The 23195-nt window shown below is 48.4% G+C and overlaps 1 long non-coding RNA gene across 1 annotated transcript in view; it reads right to left on the bottom strand.

The window, feature by feature from the left end:
* LOC140396416 (uncharacterized) overlaps positions 1-23195 on the bottom strand; it is a 68832-nt gene that overhangs the window by 36032 nt on the left and 9605 nt on the right. The window contains exons 3-4 of the long non-coding RNA XR_011936519.1: positions 20678-21279; positions 18775-18882 (exon numbers count right to left, since the gene is read on the bottom strand). This is a non-coding gene — a long non-coding RNA (uncharacterized lncRNA). The remainder of the gene's footprint in view (positions 1-18774; positions 18883-20677; positions 21280-23195) is intronic.

The following is a 23195-nucleotide window of genomic DNA, read 5'->3' as shown; positions in this document are numbered from 1 at the left end:
GAACGTGGTGATCCGCGTATACCAGGATTGGAATGCGGAGGTAGCGAGAAGAAGGGCAAGTTTTAATTGGGCTAAGGCGGTGCTTCACAAAAAGAAGATCCAGTTTGGAATGTTGCAACCGGCGAGATTGTGGGTCACACACCAAGGGAAGCACCACTACTTTGAGACGGCAGAAGAGGCGTGGACATTCATTGTGGATGAGAAACTGGAATAGTCGGGCAAGAGAAAGAACTTTTGGGACAAAGTGGTGGGGTGATTATGTGGGGCGAGGGGGGAAAAAAGGGGGGGAGGGATGGTTTTTTCAATTTGTTAATTTTGCGATCCTGGAACTTTTCTCTCTTCCCCATGTTGGGGGGGGGGGGCGGGGGGAGTATGAGGAACTGTGGGCGCCGGCCATTAGGGGCGGGGCTGAGTGGCTTTGTTCCCCGCTATGGTAATTATGGCGGGAACACGGACGCAGGAAGGAGGGGGCCTTGCACAGTGCTGGCCGAGGACAAGGGGGAAGCCGAGGTCAGCCAGAGTTCACTGACTTCTGGGAGCACATGGGGGGTGCAACTACGCTAGAGGGAGATCTAGCGGAGGGGAGGGGGGGGTTAAACTGGGTTGCTGCTGCTAAGGAGAAGGGGGAGCTGTTATGGGATGGGGTGGTCGAGGCGGGAGGGCGCCGTCGGGGGGATATACGGGTACGTGGGAACCAGGTGAGGAGCTGGGTTAAAAAAGGGGATGGCTAGTCGACAAGGGGGGGGGGGGGTAAAGAGCCCCCCAACCCGGCTGATCACGTGGAACGTGAGAGGGCTGAACGGGCCGATTAAAAGGGCACGGGTACTCGCACACCTAAAGAAATTAAAGGCAGATGTGGTTATGTTGCAGGAGACGCATCTGAAACTGATAGACCAGGTCAGACTATGCAAAGGATGGGTGGGGCAGGTGTTTCATTCGGGGTTAGATGCGAAGAACAGGGGGGTGGCTATCTTAGTGGGGAAACGGGTACTATTTGAGGCAAAGACCATAGTGGGGGTAGATATGTGATGGTGAGTGGCAGATTGCAAGGGGAGGCGGTGGTTCTGGTGAACGTATATGCCCCGAACTGGGATGATGCAAATTTTATGAGGCGTATGTTGGGACGTATCCCGGACCTGGAGGCGGGAAAGTTGGTAATGGGGGGAGTCTTCAATACGGTGCTTGATCCAGGGCTGGACTGGTCGAGGTCCAGGACCGGGAGGAGGCCGGCAGCGGCCAGGGTACTCGAGGACTTCATGGAACAGATTGGAGGGGTAGACCCTTGGAGATTTAGTAGACCTAGGATTAAGGAGTTCTCATTTTTCTCCCAGGTTCATAGAGTATACTCACGGATAGACTTTTTTGTCTTGGGAAGGGCACTGATTCCGAAGGTGACAGGGACGGAATATACGGCCATAGCCATTTCGGACCACGCTCCACATTGGGTAGATTTGGAGGTAGGAGAGGGAAAAGAACAGCACCCACTCTGGAGAATATGGATATAGACTTATTGGCGGATGAGGGGGTATGTTTAAGGGTGAGGGGGTGCATCGAAAGGTACTTGGAGCTTAATGACAATGGAGAGGTTCAGGTGGGAGTGGTCTGGGAGGCGTTGAAGGCAGTGGTTAGAGGGGAACTGATATCGATAAGGGTACATAAAGGGAAACAAGAGGGTAAAGAAAGGGAGCGATTGCTGAAAGAACTTCTGAGGGTGGACAGGCAATATGCGGAGGCACCGGAGGAGGGACTGTACAGGGAAAGACAAAGGCTACAAGTGGAATTTGACCTGCTGACCACGGGTAAGGCAGAGGCACAGTGGAGGAGGGCACAGGGTGTACAGTACGAGTATGGAGAGAAGGCGAGTCGGCTACTGGCCCACCAATTGAGGAAGAGGGGAGCAGCGTGGGAGATAGGTGGGGTGAGAGATGAGGAGGGAGAGATGGAACGGGGAGCGGAGAGAGTGAACGGGGTGTTCAAGGCATTTTATGAGAGGTTATATAAGGCTCAGCCCCCGGAAGGGAAGGAGGGAATGATGCATTTTCTGGATCAGCTGGAATTCCCTAAAGTGGAAGAGCAGGAGAGGGCGGGACTGGGAGCACAGATTGAGATGGAGGAGGTGGTAAAAGGGATTGGGAGCATGCAGGCGGGGAAGGCCCGGGACCGGGAATGCCCGGTGGAATTTTATAGGAAGTATATGGACCTACTGGACCCGCTTTTGACGAGAACCTTTAATGAGGCCAGGGAAAGGGGGCAGCTGCCCCCGACTATGTCGGAGGCAACGATATCGCTCCTTTTGAAGAAGGAAAAAGACCCGCTGCAGTGCGGGTCCTACAGGCCCATTTCCCTTTTAAATGTAGATGCTAAGCTCCTGGCTAAGGTGATGGCGACGAGGATAGAGGACTGTGTCCCGGGGGTGGTCCACGAGGATCAAACTGGGTTCGTTAAGGGGAGACAGCTGAACACGAACATACGGAGGTTGCTAGGGGTAATGATGATGCCCCCACCAGAGGGGGAGGCAGAGATAGTGGTGGCGATGGACGCCGAGAAAGCATTGGACAGAGTGGAGTGGGATTATCTGTGGGAGGTGCTGAGGACATTTGGTTTTGGAGAAGGGTATATCGGATGGGTACAGCTGCTGTATAGGGCCCCGGTGGCGAGCGTGGTCACGAACAGACAGAGGTCTGACTACTTCCGTCTTCATAGAGGGACGAGGCAGGGGTGTCCCCTGTCTCCGTTACTGTTTGCATTGGCGATTGAGCCCCTGGCCATAGCACTGAGGGGCTCCAGGAAGTGGAGGGGAGTACTCAGGGGAGGAGAAGCACACCGGGTATCTTTGTATGCAGATGATTTATTGCTGTATGTTGCGGACCCAGTGGTGGGGATGCCTGAGATAATGCAGACACTTAGGGAGTTTGGGGAATTTCCGGGGTATAAATTGAATATGGGGAAGAGTGAGTTGTTTGTGGTGCATCCGGGGGAGCAGAGCGGGGGAATAGATGACTTACCGCTGAGGAAGGTGACAAGAGATTTCCGGTACTTAGGGATTCAGATAGCCAGGAGTTGGGGAACCTTACATAGGCTTAATTTAACAAGATTGGTGGAACAGATGGAGGAGGATTTTAAGAGATGGGACATGGTACCTCTGTCACTGGTGGGTAGGGTGCAGGCGGTCAAAATGGTAGTCCTCCCGAGATTCCTTTTTGTGTTTCAGTGCCTTCCGGTGATGGTCACGAAGGCTTTTTTCAAGAGAATTGAGAAGAGTGTCATGAGTTTTGTGTGGGCCGGGAAGACCCCGAGAGTGAGGAGGGGGTTCTTGCAGCGTAGGAGGGATAGGGGGGGGGGGCTGGCACTACCGAGCCTAAGTGAATACTACTGGGCCGCCAATATCTCAATGGTGTGTAAGTGGATGGGAGAAGGGGAGGGAGCGGCGTGGAAGAGATTGGAGATGGCGTCCTGCAAAGGAACCAGCCTACAAGCAATGGTGACGGCGCCGTTGCCGTTCTCTCCGAAGAAATACACTACAAGCCCAGTGGTGGTGGCAACAGTTAAAATTTGGGGGCAGTGGAGACGACATAGGGGAAGGACGGGAGCCTCGGTGCGGTCCCCGATAAGAAATAACCATAGGTTTGTCCCGGGGAGAATGGATGAGGGATTTGGAGCATGGCAGAGAGCTGGGGTTGTGCAACTGAGTGATCTAATAGACGGGACGTTTGCGAGTCTGGGAGCGCTGACGAAAAAATATGGGTTGCCCCAAGGGAATGAATTTCGATACATGCAACTGAGGGCTTTTGCGAGGCAGCAGGTGAGGGAATTCCCGCAGCTCCCGATGCAGGAGATTCAAGATAGTGATCTCAGGGACATGGGTGGGGGATGGTAGGGTGTCGGATATATACAGGGAAATGAGGGACGAGGGGGAGATCATGGTGGATGAGCTGAAGGGGAAATGGGAAGAAGAGCTGGGGGAAGAGATTGAGGAGGGGCTGTGGGCTGATGCCCTACGTAGGGTAAACACGTCGTCCTCGTGCGCCAGGCTAAGCCTGATACAATTCAAGGTTTTACACAGGGCGCATATGACCGGAGCAAGGCTCAGTAAATTTTTCGGGGTAGAGGATAGGTGTGGGAGATGCTCGAGAAGCCCAGCAAACCACACCCACATGTTTTGGTCATGTCCGGCACTGCAGGGGTTCTGGGTGGGGGTGGCAAAGGTGCTTTCAAAGGTGGTGGGGGTCTGGGTCGAGCCAGGCTGGGGGTTGGCTATATTCGGGGTTGCAGAAGAGCCGGGAGTGCAGGAGGCGAAAGAGGCTGATGTCTTGGCCTTTGCGTCCCTAGTAGCCCGGCGAAGGATTTTGCTTATGTGGAAAGAAGCCAAACCCCCGGGCGTGGAGACCTGGATAAATGACATGGCAGGGTTTATAAAACTAGAACGGATAAAGTTCGCACTAAGGGGTTCGGCTCAAGGGTTCACCAGGCGGTGGCTACCGTTCGTTGACTACCTCGCAGAACGATAAAGGAAATGAGAAGGTAACAGCAGCAATCCAGGGGGGAGGGGGGGGGGGGGGAGGGGGGAGGGGGGAGCCCGGGCGGGTCCTCAGGGGTGTTTTTGTATAGATATTTGTATTAGGCTATGTATTTGGATTGTTTGATTTTATTTTTGGAGAGTTATTATTTTTAATATGGCAGTTGCCATTTAGTTTATATATATATTATTTATTTATTTGTTAAAAACGGCCACTGTTATTTATACTGTTCTATTGTTGTAAAAAGGAAAACCTTTGTATTTTGTTTGGCCAAAAAAATTTGAATAAAATATACTTTAAAAAAAAACGAGAGTAGAGTGTAATCAAGGGTTTATTACGCAGAGATGTGTAGCTTCCCGCAGCTGCTGCCGAAATGGCTGCAGCTCGGAGAGCCCACACATTTATACTCCGCCTACTGGGTGGAGCCAGCAGGGATCTACCCCCGTATCTGTAGTACAGGGGCCTGACCGTAATACCCCTCGTATGTGGTATATAAATACAACAGTGGTGACTGTTAAAAAGAGTCCAGCGGGGATGGTGGAAAACTATTTTCATTCAGGTGTTTAACATTTTAAGGAAAAGTTTACAAATTCAGACGATCGGGCGCCTTGATCCGTCGTTGCGAACGCCGCAGTTCTGGTGGCGATTTCGGCGTCGGAGACTCCGGGAGCATGTCAACCTCATCTTCATCCCCGGGTGGGACCAAGGGGATGACAGATCGTCCTGGAGCGGGGGCTGTGGTGGGGTGCGCTGGGGGGAGGGAGGGTGGCGCCGGGACAGGGGGGGGGGGGGGGGTGTGGGGACCCAACTGGTGCCAGGTCCCTGAGGGAGACTGTGTCTTGGCGGCCGTCGGGGTGCGCTACGTAGGCGTACTGCAGGTTCGGGTGAAGTAGCTGTACCCTCTCAACCAACGGGTCCACCTTGTGTAGCCACACATGCTTGCGGAGGAGGACCGGTCCTGGAGCTGCCAGCCACGGGAGCGAAACCCCGGAGGTGGACTTCCTGGGGAAGGCAAAGAGACGTTCATGGGGAGTTTCGTTACTCGCAGTGCAAAGGAGCGACCTAATGGAGTGAAGGGCGTTGGGGAGGACGTCCTGCCAGTGGGAGGCAGGGAGATTTCTGGACCGTAGGGCCAGCTGGACGGCCTTCCAGACCGTCCCATTCTCCCGCTCCACCTGCCCGTTTCCCCGGGGGTTGTAGCTGGTCGTCCTGCTCTAGGCAATGCCCCTGCTGAGCAGCTACTGGTGCAGCTCATCGCTCATAAATGAGGATCCTGGTCACTGATGACATAGGCGGGGAAACCGAACACAGCGAAGATGGTGTTGACGGCTTTGGTGACGGTGGCAGACATCATATCGGGGCATGGGAAGGCGAAGGGGAATCTGGAATATTCGTCGACCACATTAAGAAAGTACGTGTTTCGGTCGGTGGTGGGGAGGGGCCCTTTGAAGTCCACACTGAGGCATTCAAAGGGGCGGGAGGCCTTCACCAGGTGCGCTCGGTCTGGCCGGTAGAAGTGCGGTTTACACTCCGCGCAGACCTGGCAGTCTCTGGTGATAACCCTGACTTCCTCGATGGAGTAGTGCAGATTCCGGGCCTTTATGAAGTGATAAAAGCGGGTGACCCCTGGATGACCGAGATCGTTGTGCAGGGTCCGGAGTCGGTCCACTTGTGCACTGGCACAAGTACCTCGGGATAGGGCATCGGGGGGCTTATTGAGCTTACCGGGGCGATACAAAATCTCGTAATTGTAGGTGGAGAGCTCGATCCTCCACCTCAAGATCTTATAATTTCTGAGCTTACCCCGCTGCGTGTTGTTGAACATGAAGGCAACCGACCGTTGGTCAGTGAGGACAGTGAATCTCCTGCCGGCCAGGTAATGACTCCAATGCCGCACAGCATCAACGATAGCTTGGGTCTCCTTTTCGATGGAGGGGTGCCAGATTTCAGAGGCATGGAGGGTGCGGTAAAAGAATGCCACGGGCCTGCCTGCCTGGTTGAGGGTGGCGGCTAGAGCGACATCTGATGCATCGCTCTCAACTTGGAAGGGGAGCGTCTCGTCGACCGTGTGCATCGCGGCGTTGGCGATGTCGGCCTTGATACGGTTGAAGGCCTGGTGAGCCTCGGCCGTCGGGGAAAACGGTGGAGTGAATGAGTGGGCGGGCCTTGTACGCATAGTTAGGGACCCACTGGGTGTAGTACAAGAAGAAGCCCAGGCATCGTTTGAGAGCCTTGGGGCAGTGGGGAAGGGAGAGTTCCATGAGGGGGTGCATGCGATCGGAGTCGGGCCCCAGCACTCCGTTCTGGACCACATAGCCGAGGATGGCTAATCGGTTCGTGCTGAACACGCACTTTTCCTTGTTGTACGTTAGGTTGAGGAGTTTAGCGGTGTGGAGGAATTTGGAAAGGTTAGTGTCGTGGCTGCAGATGGTGACGTTATTCAGGTACGGGAAGGTGGCCCACAGTTCCTACCGGTCAACCATTCGGTCCATCTCCCGTTGGAAGACCAAAATCCCTGTTTGTGACGCCAAAGGGAACCCTAAGGAAGTGGTAAAGGTGGCCGTCCGTTTCAAACGCGGTGTACGGGCGGTCCGCCTTGCGAATGGGGAGCTGGTGGTAGGCAGATTTTAGTTCCACTGTCGAGAAGACCCGGTACTGTGCAATCTGATTGACCACATCAGATATGCGTGTGAGGGGGTACGCGTCAAGCTGCGTGTACCGATTGATGGTCTGACTGTAGTCAATGACCATCCTGTTTTTCTCCCCAGTTTTCACAACTACCACTTGGGCTCTCCAGGGGCTGTTGCTGGCCTTGATAATATCTTTGCGTAGCAGCCGCTGGACCTCAGACCTGATGAAGGTCCTGTCTGCTCCTGTTGGCGAGGGGTTTGCAATTCGGGGTGAGGTTTGCAAACGGAGAAGGGACAGCACGGTAGCATTGTGGATAGCACAATTGCTTCACAGCTCCAGGGTCCCAGGTTCGATTCCCCGCTGGGTCACTGTCTGTGCGGAGTCTGCACATCCTCCCCGTGTGTGCGTGGGTTTCCTCCGGGTGCTCCGGTTTCCTCCCACAGTCCAAAGATGTGCAGGTTAGGTGGATTGGCCATGATAAATTGCCCTTAGTGTCCAAAATTGCCCTTAGTGTTGGGTGGGGTTACTGGGTTATGGGGATAGAGTGGAGGTGTTGACCTTGGGTAGGGTGCTCTTTCCAAGAGCCGATGCAGACTCGATGGGCCGAATGGCCTCCTTCTGCACTGTAATTTCTATGATTCTAGAAGGCGGGTCGACCTTAAAGGTCGTGAGACCGCAGACAGTAAGGGGTGGTAGGGGCCCACCAAATTTCAAGGTTAGGCTCTGGAGGTTGCACTGGAAGTCCAGGCCGTGTAGCAAGGCAGTGCAGAGGTCGGGGAGGACGTAGAGCCAGAAGCTGCTGAACTCTACGCCCTGGATGGTGAGGGCGGGGGTGCAGTACCCCCGGATCACCACGGAGTGGGGTCCGGAAGCCAGGGAGATTTTCTGGTTAATGGGGTGTACTGTGAGGGAGCAGCGCCTTACCGTAACACAGTGGATGAAGCTCTCAGTGCTCCCGGAGTCCAGAGGCAGGATATCTTGTGCCCATCAACCTTCACTGTCGCGACCCGGTCGCGAGATTGTGCGGTTGGGACTGGTCGATCATGATGGAGGCGAGACGCAGCTGGTCGGCGGCAGTTGCAGGCGATGAGCGGCCCGATGAGGTGGCCGACGAGCAGGGGTCCTGAGGCGGGGAAGATTGCGGCGCCCACGGGCCGCACGTGTCCTGAGGCAGGCAAGATGGCGGCGCCCTCGGGCCGCACGTGGGGGGTGCAGGGACAATAGTGGCCATCAAGCGGGCCTGGCACGCAGCAGCGAAATGTCTTATCTTCCCACAGGCCTTGCAGAACGTGCTGCACGCCGGGCAGCTCTGCTGGGGGTGTTTTGTCTGTCCACAGAAGTAGCACTTGAGTCCCCCGGGGTCGGTTGGCTGCCGTGCGGCGCAGGTCTGGGGTTGGCTGGGGGCGGTCGCTGATGGGGTCCACGATGGGGTGTTCGCTGGCGGGATCCACGATGCCCAGGAGGGGTGGGCCATGCGGTCGGGGGCATACGCATGTACATTACGTGAGGCAACCGTGAGCGAGATCGCTAGTTTCTTGGTCGCCGCGCGGTCGAGGGTAGCCCCTTCTAAGAGGCGCTGGCGGATGTAGGCCAACCCTATGCCCATAACAAACGCATCTCTAACTAGCAGGGCAGAATGTTCAACGGCCGAAACGGCCTGGCAATCGCAGTCTCGCACCAGGGCGTGCAGGACACGCCAGAAATCTTCCACAGACTCACGTGATGCCGCGTGGACAGGAGGTGCCTGCCATAGATTTTGTTGGTCTGCTGAGTGTAGTTCTCCTTCAGTAGCGCCATGGCCTCAGCGTAGGTCGGCGCGTCTCGGATGAGCGGAAAGATATCAGGGCTCAACCGCGTGTAAAGGATCTGGAGCTTCTGTGCCTCTGAGGGTGGTTCTGTCGCAGATCCGATGTATGCTTCAAAGCAAGCTAGCCAATGTGCGAAGGTCGACTTGGCATTTGTCTGCTTGAGGGTGCAGCTCAAGCTTGATGCGGAGATCCATCGTTGTAAAATCTCTGCATAATAAATTGATGCACTATCAATTACGACGAGACGAGAGTAAAGTGTAATCGAGGCTTTATTAAGCAGAGATGTGTAGCCTCCCGCAGCTGCTGCCAAAATGGCTGCAGCTTGGAGAGCCCACACATTTATATTCCGCCTACTGGGCGGAGCCAGCAGGCAGGGATCTACCCCCGTACCTGTAGTACAGGGGCCTTACCGTAATGCCCCTCGTATGCGGTATATACAACAGTGGTGACTACCACAAGTAGTTAATTTATCAGTACATGTTGTATTTGTTTCCAACATGTTCTTTAATTATTAGGAGCCACAGATCTCTGGTTGAGAACCACTGGCCTACAGTATGCAACCAGTAGTATGATGACTCATTTAGTGTTCCTTATTGCTATAATAGATTCTGTCCCTGACCCTTCAACTACATCATCCCTCTCCTGAGTTTTAATAGTTATTTTGATGAACCCTGCGATCACCCCAACTTCTTTTTTTTCCCCTTCCCTACCTTTCTGAATACCTTGTAGTCAGGAATATTAAGTTCCTTGTCTTCTTTGAGCCAGCTCTCTGTTATTGCTATGATTTCATTGTCCCATGTGAAAACATGTGCCTGCAGCTCACAAACCTTATTTCCGACGCTATTTGTATTTACATCCACCTCATTCAGAAACAGGAGTTCAAGATTAGATCCCTATGCTTTCTTTTACTCAGGCTGGGCATTTCTAATTGATCAGTATAGCCAATTATTTTTTTCCAGTAAAGGGCAATTTAGTGTGGCCAATCCACCTACCCTACACATCGTTGGGTTATGGGAGTGAGACCCACGCAGACATGGGGAGAATGTGCAAACTCTGTGGGCGGCACGGTGGTGCAGTGGTTAGCACTGCTGCCCACGGCGCTGAGGACCTGGGTTCGAATCCCGGCCCTGGGTCACTGTCTGTGTGGAGTTTACACATTCTCCCCATGTCTGCATGGGTTTTACCCCCATAACCCAAAGATGTGTAGGGTAGGTGGATTGGCCACACTAAATTGTCCCTTTATTGGAAAAGAATAATTGAGTACTCTCAAAAAAATTTTTTTAAAAGAGAATGTGCAAACTCCACATGGAAATGCTAAAATGCCATTTTGTATTGTCTTTTTGTAGTGCGCTTTTTCACTCCTCCCCTTGAGGTTAGAAGGTAGTGGATGTGTGCACCACAAAACATTAGCAAAGCAATTCAAAAAAGACGAGGAATAAGAGTAGAAAATGTTTCAATGTCAGTTTAATAACTACAAACAGGTTTATTTTTTCATCTCTATGAAACTATGAGTATGTTCGTAGTCCAGAGAATGTGGCTGCAAAATTGCCATTGGTGTAGCTTTAATACAGATAAACAAATTAAAGATTTAGTACCATACTGGAATATATGTTCAAGTGGTTTGTAGAATATGTGGTTAGGAAGCCATTTTAAATCTTATAAACAGATGCTCCTGTGAGTTTGAAGTATTTGCTGAACTTGTATATCCTGGAGATCATGTATGCACGCCAAAGGACTGTATGCTTGTTAATATGTAACCAGTTAGTGAAAGAGGGCTCAGGCAAGCTGGAAATTAGTATCATGATTATACAGGAGAATGGAATCAGAGGTAGTGTATGTGGAAAACTACACTCAGGATCTAAATGAAGATGTATAACTTATTTTACAATTTGTTCCAGAGGAAAAATATAATCCTGGTAACAGCAATTGAGATGGAAATGTTTTACAACAATGTTAGTTGAACAGTTTAAATGTTAACATTTGAAAAATCAGTAAGTGAAACATTACACAATATGCAACTAGTATAAATAACTATTTCTGCAAATAATTAGAACTTTGCAAAACTACAAATGGAATTGTGGATCCCTCCAACTGTATGTGTGATGGATCGGGGATTAGGATGGAGGGGGAAAGGATATTAAATTTAAATATCTAACTCAAAGTATTAACTAAAGTTAAAATGTGTGGTCTCTACTTCACTCTAGTATACTAATTTCAGTTTACTAAAGTGTAGATTTGATTTCAAGGGGAATACAAGATCATCTGATTCCTGTTTCTAGTGACTTACCAAAATGTTATTTTTGTTATATATGAAAAATATTTCTGCAATGATGAAAGATGCTCTTTCAGCGATTGTGTCATTGTTGCTGGTTAGAGAGACGCCTTGGAATTCTGGCAGTTTTTGTAGTAAGCACATGCTCTACTCAATGGAACAGGAAAATCAAACATACTCTGACCTTATTTTTTAAGACTAGAATGGGGTTGTTTACAAATAAGGCTGCAAATGGGTGATCTTCAGCTGTAGTGGATGTAAAGCCAATGCTGTAAATGTAATATGTGGAAAGCAAAAGAATTGCAGGGCTTCAGGGAAAGTGTATTAAATTGCGCTGCTCATTGAAAGGGCTGGCACTGCCACTTATTTTTTGGCGTTTTTAGTTGTAATTTTATTTATTCTCTGGAGGGGGGGTCAGATGAGAACCCTCGGTTATTTGAGGGGATGCTGGGTGAGTGCACCTTTTTTCTCTTCGGGTGTTATTTTCCTTTTTTCTCAGTCAATTTTTGTTGTTGTTGCTGTTTGCACCATCGAATGTATGAACGGGGTGGGGGGGGGGCGGGGGAGATCAGGATGTCAGGTGCCATGGGCGGGGCTGCCAGGCTAGCTGGGCAGGCTAGTTCATGGGAGTGCAGTGGGGGATGAGCAGGTGATTAATGTGTTAGTGGGGTTGGGATTGTTTTGTTTGGGGGGGACTACTGACAGGGGTGGGGATTTTGAAGTACGATAGGAGGGAGGGTTGATGATGGTGGACATTCGAAGGCGGGCCTGGAGGGTTGCGTGACGCAGGCCAGGGGCTGGTCGAAGAGGGGCTATGGTTGATCGGTGTTGGGGGAGGGGGGGCGGGAACGCGTGTCCCCCGACCAGGTTGATCATATGGAATGGGCCGGTCAAGAGGTCCCGCGTGTTCACGCATTTGAGGAGCTTAAAGGCAGATGTGGCATTCTTGCAGGAAACACACTTGAAGATAGGGGATCAGACCAGACTAAGGAAAGGGTGGGCAGGCCAGGTCTTTCACTCAGAATTAGATATGAAGAAGCGGGGGATGGCGGTACTAATAAATAAGCGGGTAGCGTTTGAGGTGGGGAATATAGTAGCAGACGCGGGGGAGAAGATTTGTAACGGTGAGTGAGAAATTGGAGGGGATGCCGGTGGTCCTGGTGAACATGTATGCCCCAAATTGGGACGACGTCAAATTTATGAGGTGGGTGCTAAAATGATCCTGGACCTGGACTTGCCCGGCTGATAATGGGGGGAGGGGAGTGGGGGGGATTTTAATACGTTTATTGAGCCAAAATTGGATTGGTCAAGTCCAAGGTCACGGGGGTATCAGCGGTGGCAAGGGAATTGAAAGGGTTTATGGAGCATATGGGAGGAGTGGACCCGCGGAGGTTTGGTAGGCCGAGGGCGAAGACATTTTCGTTCTTCTCCCATGTACATGTTCTTCTCCCAGATCGACTATTTTGTGATGGATAGGACTTTGTTGCGGGGGTGTTCAGTTCCGAGAACTCGGTGATTGTGATCCCAGACCACGCGCCGCATTGGGTAGACTTGCAGGTGGATCAGGGGGTAGAGGTTAGATGTGGGATTATTAGCAGATGAATGAAATTAAATGAATGAAAATCGCTTATTGTCACAAGTCGGCTTCAAATGAAGTTATTGTGAAAAGCCCCTAGTCGCCACATTCCGGCACCTGTTCGGGGAGGCTGGTACGGGAATTAAACCATGCTGCTGGCCTGCCTTGGTCTGCTTTCAAAGCCAGCGATTTAGCCCTGTGGGTTTGGAGCGGGTGAGGGCTACTATTCGGGGGTATGTGGAGCTGAAACGGGGGAGGTTTCAGCCGCTATACTATGGGAGGCGCAGAAAGCAGTGGCCAAGGGGGAGATTATATCGACACGGGTGCAAAGGGGCAAGACAGAGTGGGCTGAGATGGCGAGGTTGGTGGATACGATCCTGCAGGTTGATAGGAGGTAATATGGTCTTATACTCGGTGTGAGTCAATGGGTTTTTGAGGATTTTTATAAGAGGCTATATGATTCGGAACCCCCGGCCGGGGTGGAGGGAATGAGGTGTTTCTTAGACGAGTTGGAGTTCCCCAAGGTGGAGGGGGGGCGGGGAGGGGGGGGGGGGTGCGCCCATTAGATTGGTGGCGGTGCTGGAGGATATGGGGGGGCGATATAAGCGGGGAATGTCCCGGGCCCGGCTGGCTTCCCGGTGGAATTATATAAAAGGTTCTCGGGGGACCTGGGGCCCCTGCTGGTAAGGGCATTAAATGAGACAAAAGGAGAGGAGGAGCTCCACCCCGCCCCCTCCCCCCCCCCAAAGCCTCGATTTCCTTAATTTTAAAGAGGGATAAGGACCCGGGGCAGTGTGGGTCCTACCTCCCAATTTCATTGACGAATGTAGATGCCAAGTTGCTGGCCACGGTCTTGGCTTCTCGGATTGAGGATTGTGTGCCGGGGGTGATAGGGGAAGACCAGACGGGGTTTGTAAAGGGGAGACAACTGTCGGCCAATATTAGGCTTTTGTTAAACGTTATAATGATGCCCCCGGAGATACAAAATGTGGAGGGGACGGTCGTGATGGACGCGGAGAATGCCTTTGATCAGGTGGAATGGGTTTACCTGTGGGAGGTGCTGGGAGGTTTTGGGTTTGGGTAGGGGTTTGTGGATTGGGTTCGGCTGTTGTACCGGGCGCCGGCAGCAAGTGTACAGCCAAACCGGGTGAGTTAAGGGTATTTTAGGTTGCATCGTGGGACAAGGCAGGGATGCCCACTCTCCCCATTGCTCTTTGCCTTGGTGATAGAGCCTTTGGCAATGACACTTAGAGCATCATGGGGTTGGCAGGGGATAGTGTGGGGAGGGTGGAGCATAAGGTCTCACTGTATGTGCATGACTTGTTACTCGATATATCAAACCCACTGGAAGGTATTGGAGGGATTATGGGCATACTGGAGGAATTCGGCAGACGTCTGGGTATAAATGAAACTTGGGGAAGAGTGGGGTTTTCCCGATCCAGGCGAGGGGCAGGAGAGGAGGTTGGGTGAGTTGCCGTTCAATGTAGTGGGGGCGAGTTTCAGGTATCTGGGCATTCAGGTGACTGGGTGAGAGCAGTTGCACAAGTTGAATTTGGCCCTGCTGGTGGAGCAAATGAGGGAGAGTTTAAGAGACGTGCTCCCACTGTAGCTGGCAGGGCTGTTGCTAACTTTTGGTTGGTTCAATTGGCTCTGTTTTATCACCTTTGCTCTCGAGTCGCCAGGTATCTTTATGATACCGCCACGAGGTTCAAGTTCAAGTAATGATCAATAACTCAATACACCGATGAGTAAGATTCAAATCAAAGCACATTTATTATACACCGTAATCGCTACTCATGCATAAATTCTACTTCTAAGCTACTTCTACAACTAACAGGCCTATATACTGGCCCACCAGGTCAGGGGAACAAATGGCCTTTCGTTCGGGTTCTGAGTCTGCGGGATTCGAAGTTGGTACGGATTGGTAGCTAGGAGCGCCTATCTCGTAGCGAGCGTTGACTTAAGACTTACTGGATATCGGCGGCAGCTGCACCGGTCACTGTCAAGGGTTGGTTCATGTTGCTGAGTGACCCGGTCTTGAAGAACGATTTGAACTTGGGGGCTTAACTTTATAGTCCCCAGGGGCTTCCCGCCTTTTAGGGCGGACCCTGTACCTGGTTCCAAGCGATTGGACTTCGTTCCAATCGCTTGGTTCGATTTCTCCAATACTGGAGCGGTTCCCTGATCGATGGGCGGTCTTGAGGTGTCCGTTAACCTCTTTTGTGTTGGCCCCTGCTGGCGCCGGGGAGTCTGACTTGGCTTTGTTTATCCCAAATGTTTTGATTGTTCCTGGGATCGCTCATTAAAATGTAGATGGCTGCTACATTATTATGCAGATGGCTGCTTGTATCGATGCTGTCTGGGCTTTTGTAGAATTTAATACACAGTAACTTGCACCTGCTAGTTTCTGCCTGTGTTGGCCGAATTTCCCTTCAGCCTTTGCTGTTCTGCATTTTAAATCGGGACTTGGCCAACCCAGGTGGCTACAGGGCAGGTGAAGTCGGTGAAGGTGACGGTTCTCCCGAGGTTCTTATTTGTGTTCCAAAACCACCCGACCTTTATTCCAAAGGCTTTTTTTAGGAGGGTTAATGCACTGATTTGGGAGTTTGTGTGGGCGGGTAAAGCCCCATGAATAAAGAAGGTGGAGCTAGAACGGGGGAGGGGGGGGGGGGGCTGGCCTGCCAAACTTGCTGAATTATTACTGGGCAGCAAATGAAACCATGGTGAGGAAGTGGGTAGTGGGGGAGGGGTCGGTATGGGAGCAGATGGAGGCAGCCTCGTGTAAGGACTCTAACTTAGGGGCACTGTTGACGTCACCTCTGCTGTTTTCACCGACCAGGTACTCCCAAGTCCTGTGGTGGTGGCGGCACTGAAGGTGTGGGGACAGTGGCGGCAGCACCTGAGGCTGGAGGTGGCCTCGGTTTGGGCACCGATCTGCGTGAATCATAGGTTCGCTCCGGTTGGGCTAGATGCGGGGTTCTGGGGGTAATGGCGGGCAGGGATTGAGCGGTTTGGGGACCTATTCGTTGAGGGCAGCTTCTCAAGCTTGGAGGAGTTGGTAGAGGAATATCAGGTGCCCAATGGGAATGGGTTCCGGTATTTGCAGGTGAGGGACTATGTGAAGAAGCAGGTGCCGTCCTTTCCCGACCTGCCGCCCCCATGGTTGCAGGACAAGGTTGTGTCGCAAACAGCGGTGGGTGAGGGCAGAGTTTTGGAGATCTATAAAGAGTTAATGGACTGGGAGGGCACCCTGATTGAAGAAGTCAAGCAACTGGGAGGAAGAGCTGGGTAGGGAGGTGGAGGCTGGGTTGTGGGGCGAGGCTCTGAGGAGAGTGAATGCATCCTCATCGTGTGTGAGGCTTAGTCTTATTTAGTTCAAGGTAGTCCACAGAGCACATTTTCTTTGTAAATTTAAGAGTACCCAATTCATTTTTTCCAATTAAGGGGCAATTTAGCATTGCCAATCCACCTACCCTGCACATCTTTTGGTTTGTGGTGGCGAAACCCACGCAAACACTGGGAGAATGTGCAAACTCCACATGGCCAATGACCCAGAGTCAGGATCGAATCTGGGACCTCGGCGCCGTGAGGCAGCAGCACTAACCACTTTGCCACCGTGCTGCCCTCACAGGGCACATACGACGGTGGCCAGGATGAGTAGGTTTTTCGAGGGGATAGAGGATAGGTGTGGGCGATGCGCAGGTGGGCCTGTGAACCATGTACTCATATTTTGGGCCTGTCCGAAGCTGGAGGGATTCTGGCAGGGGTTTGCTGACGTGATGTCTGAGGTGTTGAGGGTGAAGGTGGTCCCAAGTCCATAAGTGGCAATCTTTGGAGTTCGGAAGACCAGGGGTCCAGTGGGCGAGAGAGGCTGAAGTCTTGGTCTTTGCCTCCCTGGTAGCCCGGAGGTGGATCTTGTTGGAATGGAGGGTCTCGGGGCGACAGGAGCTGGGGGTTTGGGTGAGCGACCTCGCGGAATTCCTCAGATTGGAAAAGATCAAGTTCGCCTTGAGAGGGACTGTGGAAGTGTTTGCCAGAAGATGGAAGCCATTCATCAACTACTTCAAAAGCAGTTAAGATGTCAGCAGTGGGGAGAGGCGGATGCAGGGGGTTAAAGAAGGTAGTCGAGGTGGAGATTAGCGGCAAGGAGGGGGGAATGGTACAGTGGTAGATATTTATGTGTTATTTGAATTCCTGTTTGCTCTCTTTTTGGTGTGGTTTTGTTTGATGTATATAGATATAAATGCCTTAATAAACATTGTTTTCAAAGAAAGGGCTGGCACTGGTTCAATGGGCTGAATGGTCTTGTTCTGTCCTATATGAGTCCAAGGTTTAGACCCAACTAAAATAAGTCCCAGTAACATTTAGGTTGAGATTTTGCTCCAAAATCATATTCAGTCGTGCTTGGTCACACACAGAGATTTGAATGATTTCTGCAACAATGTACTAAAATATTAATGCCACTGATTTATTATGGTCCATACATTCAAAAGTAAAACTAACTGGGAAACTGCCTTTTTTGTGGAAGCCACATGATTTTACTTTCCTGCAGACAAGCCATATTGCTACATTGTGTAAAAAGCTTTTTCTCAGATGTGTGTACCATAGTGAGATTACAGCCTCTTAGCCAGAAATTTTATTTTGAAGAACTGAGTTTTCCAAGATCTTGCTTTATGCTACGTCCACCAAACGGCTACAGTAACTTTGCATTGTGGAAAGGAAACCATTTTTTGCTGACAGTCATGACCGATTTCATCAGTACCTTCTCCTCTCCCATGGTGTTGCCTTGTAAATGTTTTCTGGAACAGTTGAAACAGCAGCCCCTGAGTGAGATGTGTCTGGCTGAGACACAAGAAGCAGCAGCACAATTTGGAAGATAGGGATCAGCTGAAAGCCACACATTTGTTTTCCTCCCATAAGCATTTTTCCAATATGAAAAATGAACATCAGAGAATTCTGCAGTGAATTTGACTTGCCGATTGTTAGTGCTGCTTTATGTGATGATCCACATTCAGAAGGGAAGAAAGTTTCTCCAGGAAAGCACCTAACACACCAGACTATACTGAGATTGTTTACAGCTTTCCGTGCAGAACCAGCTTGTCACTGTGGTCTTGGCATCAGGACAGGCATCAGGTGCAGCGCTCAGGAGTAAAAGCAGCAGCTTCCATCCCCTAGGAATCATGCTAGATGGGTCTCTGACACACCCTTCCTCTTATTTATGGGCACGGCATTGTGCCAGACTCTGATTTATGCAGGTAATATGCAAAGTTAAAGCACAATAGAAATGGATATTTATTTATCACATCATCTGAAATGCAGTGATGATTGTTACACAAGAAATTAGTATACAGTGCTCTCCCCATGGGTTCAAATGCCTACTGTACATTCTAAGCATCCTCTTCACAGCATGTCAGGGACTTGTTATCTGGGAAATGACATTTGCAAAATCTTGCCACTGCTTGGCTCAACATCCTGTGTTTACTGCTCAGCAGGTTAGATATAGCCATTTTACCTGCTGAAAGCTGAATATTTTAATAGCCAAATCACAAAGAAATCAGCATTGTATTGAATATGTCTTGAGATTTCAGTTGGTTGTGTTTGACATTTTTTAATGAATAATGAAAAAGGTTTTTTAAGGATGGAACTTTAGAACAGTGTTATTTTATTCACTTTGATTTAACTTTCAATCATCTAGTGTATGATCTTTAAAAATAGGTTAAAAATATTAATTTATAATACAGTATAAAATCCTCATGAGTCTAATACCTTATGATTCACTACATTTGTCCTAGTGTTGGATGGTAATCAGACATAACTTCTGCAGTAGCAAGAAAGCACCATTATGACCAGAAAGAAAACTAATTAAAGCTTGACAAGAAAAAAAAGAAATCAGCTGACTGAATTATCATAGTTCACCAAGCATCTTCCTAAAAACACAATCTGCAATTGTTCAAATTGATCAATACTTACTGGCTGGAATTTCCCATTCTGTATTCATTGACTTCCAGTTCATTACAAATGGGTTAATAATCGTACCTGACCAGCTCAGAAGTTGAAAAACATGGTATTTTGTCAGTCCTTTAGAATGTAATGTGGAACCAGAAATTAATCATTTGGCAAACAATTCCAAAGTTTCTATCTATCTCAGAGGTAAATAAGCAAATTTGTAGAATGTCTATCTAATCTTACAATCCTGCCTTGATTGATATAACATTGAATTGACTCATCCACTCAGGAACCATTATATCCAAACACCATTTGATTATTTCAAGTTGTACTTATTCATATCTATCAAACTCTTGTCCTGTTCTAATAAGCTACTTATCTCTCTTTTTAGTAATATTAATGTGCACAGTAGTAACTGCTGTATCTGGTTTTCAAACCTTTGTGTGGAAAATTCCTGTAAATGTCAGCACTCAGGAACTCTTGTCCTAACTTCCATCAGGAAAGTTTATATTGGCATACAATAACATAAATTGTGCTATAACAATACTTAAACGTGATGGCTGGCTGGTCCCATGGGGATCCTATCGCAGATCAAGTTTGAAAACATCATTTCCACATGCACAATTTTCTGACTTGAAATAAAATAAATTTACAACCTTGCTTTTTAGTTTTTAGTTTTCTGCTGTGTTCATAATGCGAGATAAATAACCTGCATATATATTCTTGCAGCATTTTAAAAAACTCTTTTTGCCAGCTCTCAGTCTCGAGTGAAATGTTTTCAGTTTTGCAATCGTTTTAATCTGTAATGTAATCTTAACATTTCCCAGGTTGTCTGAATTCAGTATATTGAGCCAGTTCTTAAAAATGTTTTAACTTGCATTATGATGTTCAAATAGCAAACAAAAACTGTAACAAATATCAGAAGTAGCTTTGTTAACTCCAGATTACAAAAATAAGGTTCCAGTTTGGATTCCCAATTTGAGCTCAGTTACCTGATTTTGACTTGAGTGACATTCCTGAGTCAGGAGGAGAAAATCAACTTGGGGTTCCCACTACTTATAGCTATCCAGCAACAAACATTTGTGTGTATTTCATACGATTTAGGAGCAGGAGTAAGCCATTTAACCCTTCAAACCTACAACGTCATTTAATAAGATCATGGCTAATCTGAATGTGGCCTCAACTCCACATTCCTGCCTACCCAGATGATCTTTGACTTCCATGTTAGTTAACAATCTATGTACCTCTGCCTTAAAAATATTCAATGAACCTACCTTCAGGGCTTTCTGAGGATGAGAACTCCAAAAGACTAACAATCCTCAGAGACAAAAACTTTTCTCATCTCCATCTTAAATGAGAGACTCCTTATTTTTAAACTGTGTCCCCTAGTTCTAGTCTCTCCAACACGAGGAAACATCCTTTCAGGATACACTCTATCGAGATTCCTCGAGACCTTATGTTTCAATAAGAGCACCTCTCATTCTTCTAAACTCGAATGGATACAGGTCCAACCTTTCCTCATAAAACAATTTGTTCATCCCAGGAATCAGTCAAGTGAATCTTCTCTGCACAGCTAATGCATTTATATAATTTCTTAAATAAGGAGACCAAAACTGTACACAGTATTCCAGATGTGGTCTCACCAACTGTACTATTTTTACCTTCCAGTCCCTTTGCAATAAATGACAACAATCTATTTGCCTTCCTAATCACCGCTGTACCTGCAGACTAACTTTTTGTGATTCATGTACCAGGCCACCCAGATTCCTCTGTACTTCAGAATTTTGCAATCTCCCCTTATTTAAATAATATGCTGCTTTTCTATTCTTCCTGTCAGAATGAAAAAAGTTCACATCATACTCTGCACTCAATTAACCTACCTACACTCCATTGCAGGCTCCTTATGACCTCTTCAAAACTTAATTACCTTTGTGTCATCAGCAAATTTAGAAACCATACAATCTGTTCCTTCATCCAATTCATTGATATAAATTGTACGTAGTTGAGGCCCCAGCACTGATCTCTGTGGCATTTCACTCGTCTCATCTTGTCAACTCAAAGTTACAATTATTGCCTATTCCCTGTTTCCTGTTAGCGAACCAATCCTCCATCCATTTCAGAGGCCCTGCAATTGAAAATGTTGCCAAAAATTACTTTCAGGGTTCCATATCCCAGCAATTTGTCAATGGCTTCAAGAGGTTTGTTATTAAATACTGGATCTGATGATGTGGAATGGACAAATTTTCAAATCATACTCACTATTTTAAACTATATACAATGATTAACATGTTAAAGCTATGCTTATTCTAACAATTTGTATTCTGTCAGAGGCAACAATAGAAATCTTGAGATAAATTATATTTGTTTAAGAATCTTATACAGTAGACATAAATGTATAAATCAAATATAATAGAGGATACAATATGTTTATTTTGGCAAAAGACGTATTTTCATATAGTCACTTTGAATACAGTTTTGTTATGCGTGTTCTATACATTCCCTAACGGAAGATGTGTGGCTGGATGGATTCTGAGAAAAGAAACACAGAATGAAGAAAGGGAATTTTAAAAAATGTTCTCCTCATTTTCAGACCTTTCCTCCCTTGATTCTAAAATGCACTGAGTACAGTTCTACAGACTGTCATACAGACAGTTCTTGTGTGAAATAACACAGTGTGCGTTGGTGAGTTTGTTTAATCACACCTATGTCTGATTTTTTTTTTCTTTGCATGATGCCATATACATAAAATCTTCAGCAAGAATCCTGTGAATAATGACCATGATCCCTCGCTAAAATTCCCCTTCCAAACCCAGAGCCATTGTAGCAAATCATAGCACCTCGAATTCCAGTTCAGATTGGATTGGTAACTCAGCACAGGCTAGAACCTGGATCTCAACACTTTGTGTGGTTCAATACCACATCAGGCAGTTTATTTATCCACTGAACCATTAAAGAATCCATCAAGTTCAATCAGCACCAAGCAGCTATCTTCATTTCTCATGTGGATTTCTAAATGACAAGCCTTGCACCCACAGTGGCTAAAGTCATTCCATTTGGATTATTGCTAATAATGTTTCTCAAATTCTTCAGGCCTATAGCGCTTCTGCAGTCAGTGACAATAAAAAATCCTGATGCAACCATCATAAGGTAGCCTATTCAAAAGTTGTTGATTCCTCACCAAAGATGTAACCATGTGTGCAAGGTGTTTTGACTGCCTTCTATTCAACTACAGGGCATGGCAAAGAATATTATTTGGGCCAGTTTACCATTTGGAAGTACTGTAGTAACAAACTGTACTACGAGATTTGTGCTCGGAGTTGCACGGTGGTTCGCACTGCTGCCTCACACCTCCAGGGACCCGGGTTCAATTGCGGCCTCGGGTGACTGTCTGTGTGGAGTTTGCACTTTCTCCCCATGTGTACATGGGTTTCCTCCAAGTGCTCCGGTTTCCTCCCACAGTCCAAATATATGCAGGTTAGGTGGATTGGCCATGCCAAATTGCCCCTTAGTGTTCAAAAGGTTAGGTTGGGTTACTTGGTTTACGGGGATAGGGTGGAGGCATGGGCTTAAGAAGGGTGCACTTTCCAAGGGCCGGTGCAGACTCAATGGGCTGAATGGCTTCCTTTTGCACTGTAGATTCTATGAAAGTTCTTGGAAGCATAATGAAACCAAGTTCTTGTGGAGATGTTTGCTGATCTGTTACCATTCTTCTGCCAGGGCATTAACTTGTTTGGTGGATGTTCCAGGACATTTCTAATCTATCAAATAGGAGAGAGCAGATGGATCCTGGAAATTGTCAAAGACAAATGTATCTTCATGTTTGATCACAATCCCCTAGTTGCTAGACAGCCTGAGTATATCTTAGATCTTTGGAGGACTGAATCCGTTCCCTTCCTTTTGACAGATTTAGGTGTTTCAGTACAGGGTATTTGCTGCCTTGTATCAATATTGCAACCCTTGGGCTAACTTGTTAGCATTCAGCATGAGTAATGAAATCGATCTAATACCAATATTTTGCCTCTGTCTTCACGGTAGAGGATAATGAAAATAAATTCCAAAAACTGCAGTTATGCAGGGCAGCATGCTGGCGCAGTGGTTAGCACTGCTGCCCACGGTGCTGAGGACCCGGGTTTAGTCCCCGCCCCGGGTCACTGTCCATGTGATTTTGCACATTCTCCCGTGTCGGCGTGGATCTCACCCCCACAACCTAAAGATGTGCAGCGTAGATGGATTGGCCACACTAAATTGCCCCTTAATTGGAAAAAAAATAATTGGGTACTTTAAATTTATTAAAACAAAAAATAAAACTGCAATTAATGCAAGAGAAATTTGGTACAATAACCATCGCTAGGGAGAAATTATTGAATAAACTAATGGGATTAAAGGCAGATAAATCTCCTGGAACTGATGGCCTGCACCCAAGGGTATTAATGGAGGTGGCAGCA

The sequence above is a fragment of the Scyliorhinus torazame genome, chromosome 19 (assembly GCF_047496885.1).
Source record: "Scyliorhinus torazame isolate Kashiwa2021f chromosome 19, sScyTor2.1, whole genome shotgun sequence".
In the NCBI taxonomy this organism is placed as follows: domain Eukaryota; kingdom Metazoa; phylum Chordata; class Chondrichthyes; order Carcharhiniformes; family Scyliorhinidae; genus Scyliorhinus; species Scyliorhinus torazame.
Note: the sequence above shows the minus strand (reverse complement) of the source record. Positions and strands in the feature narration are given on the sequence as shown.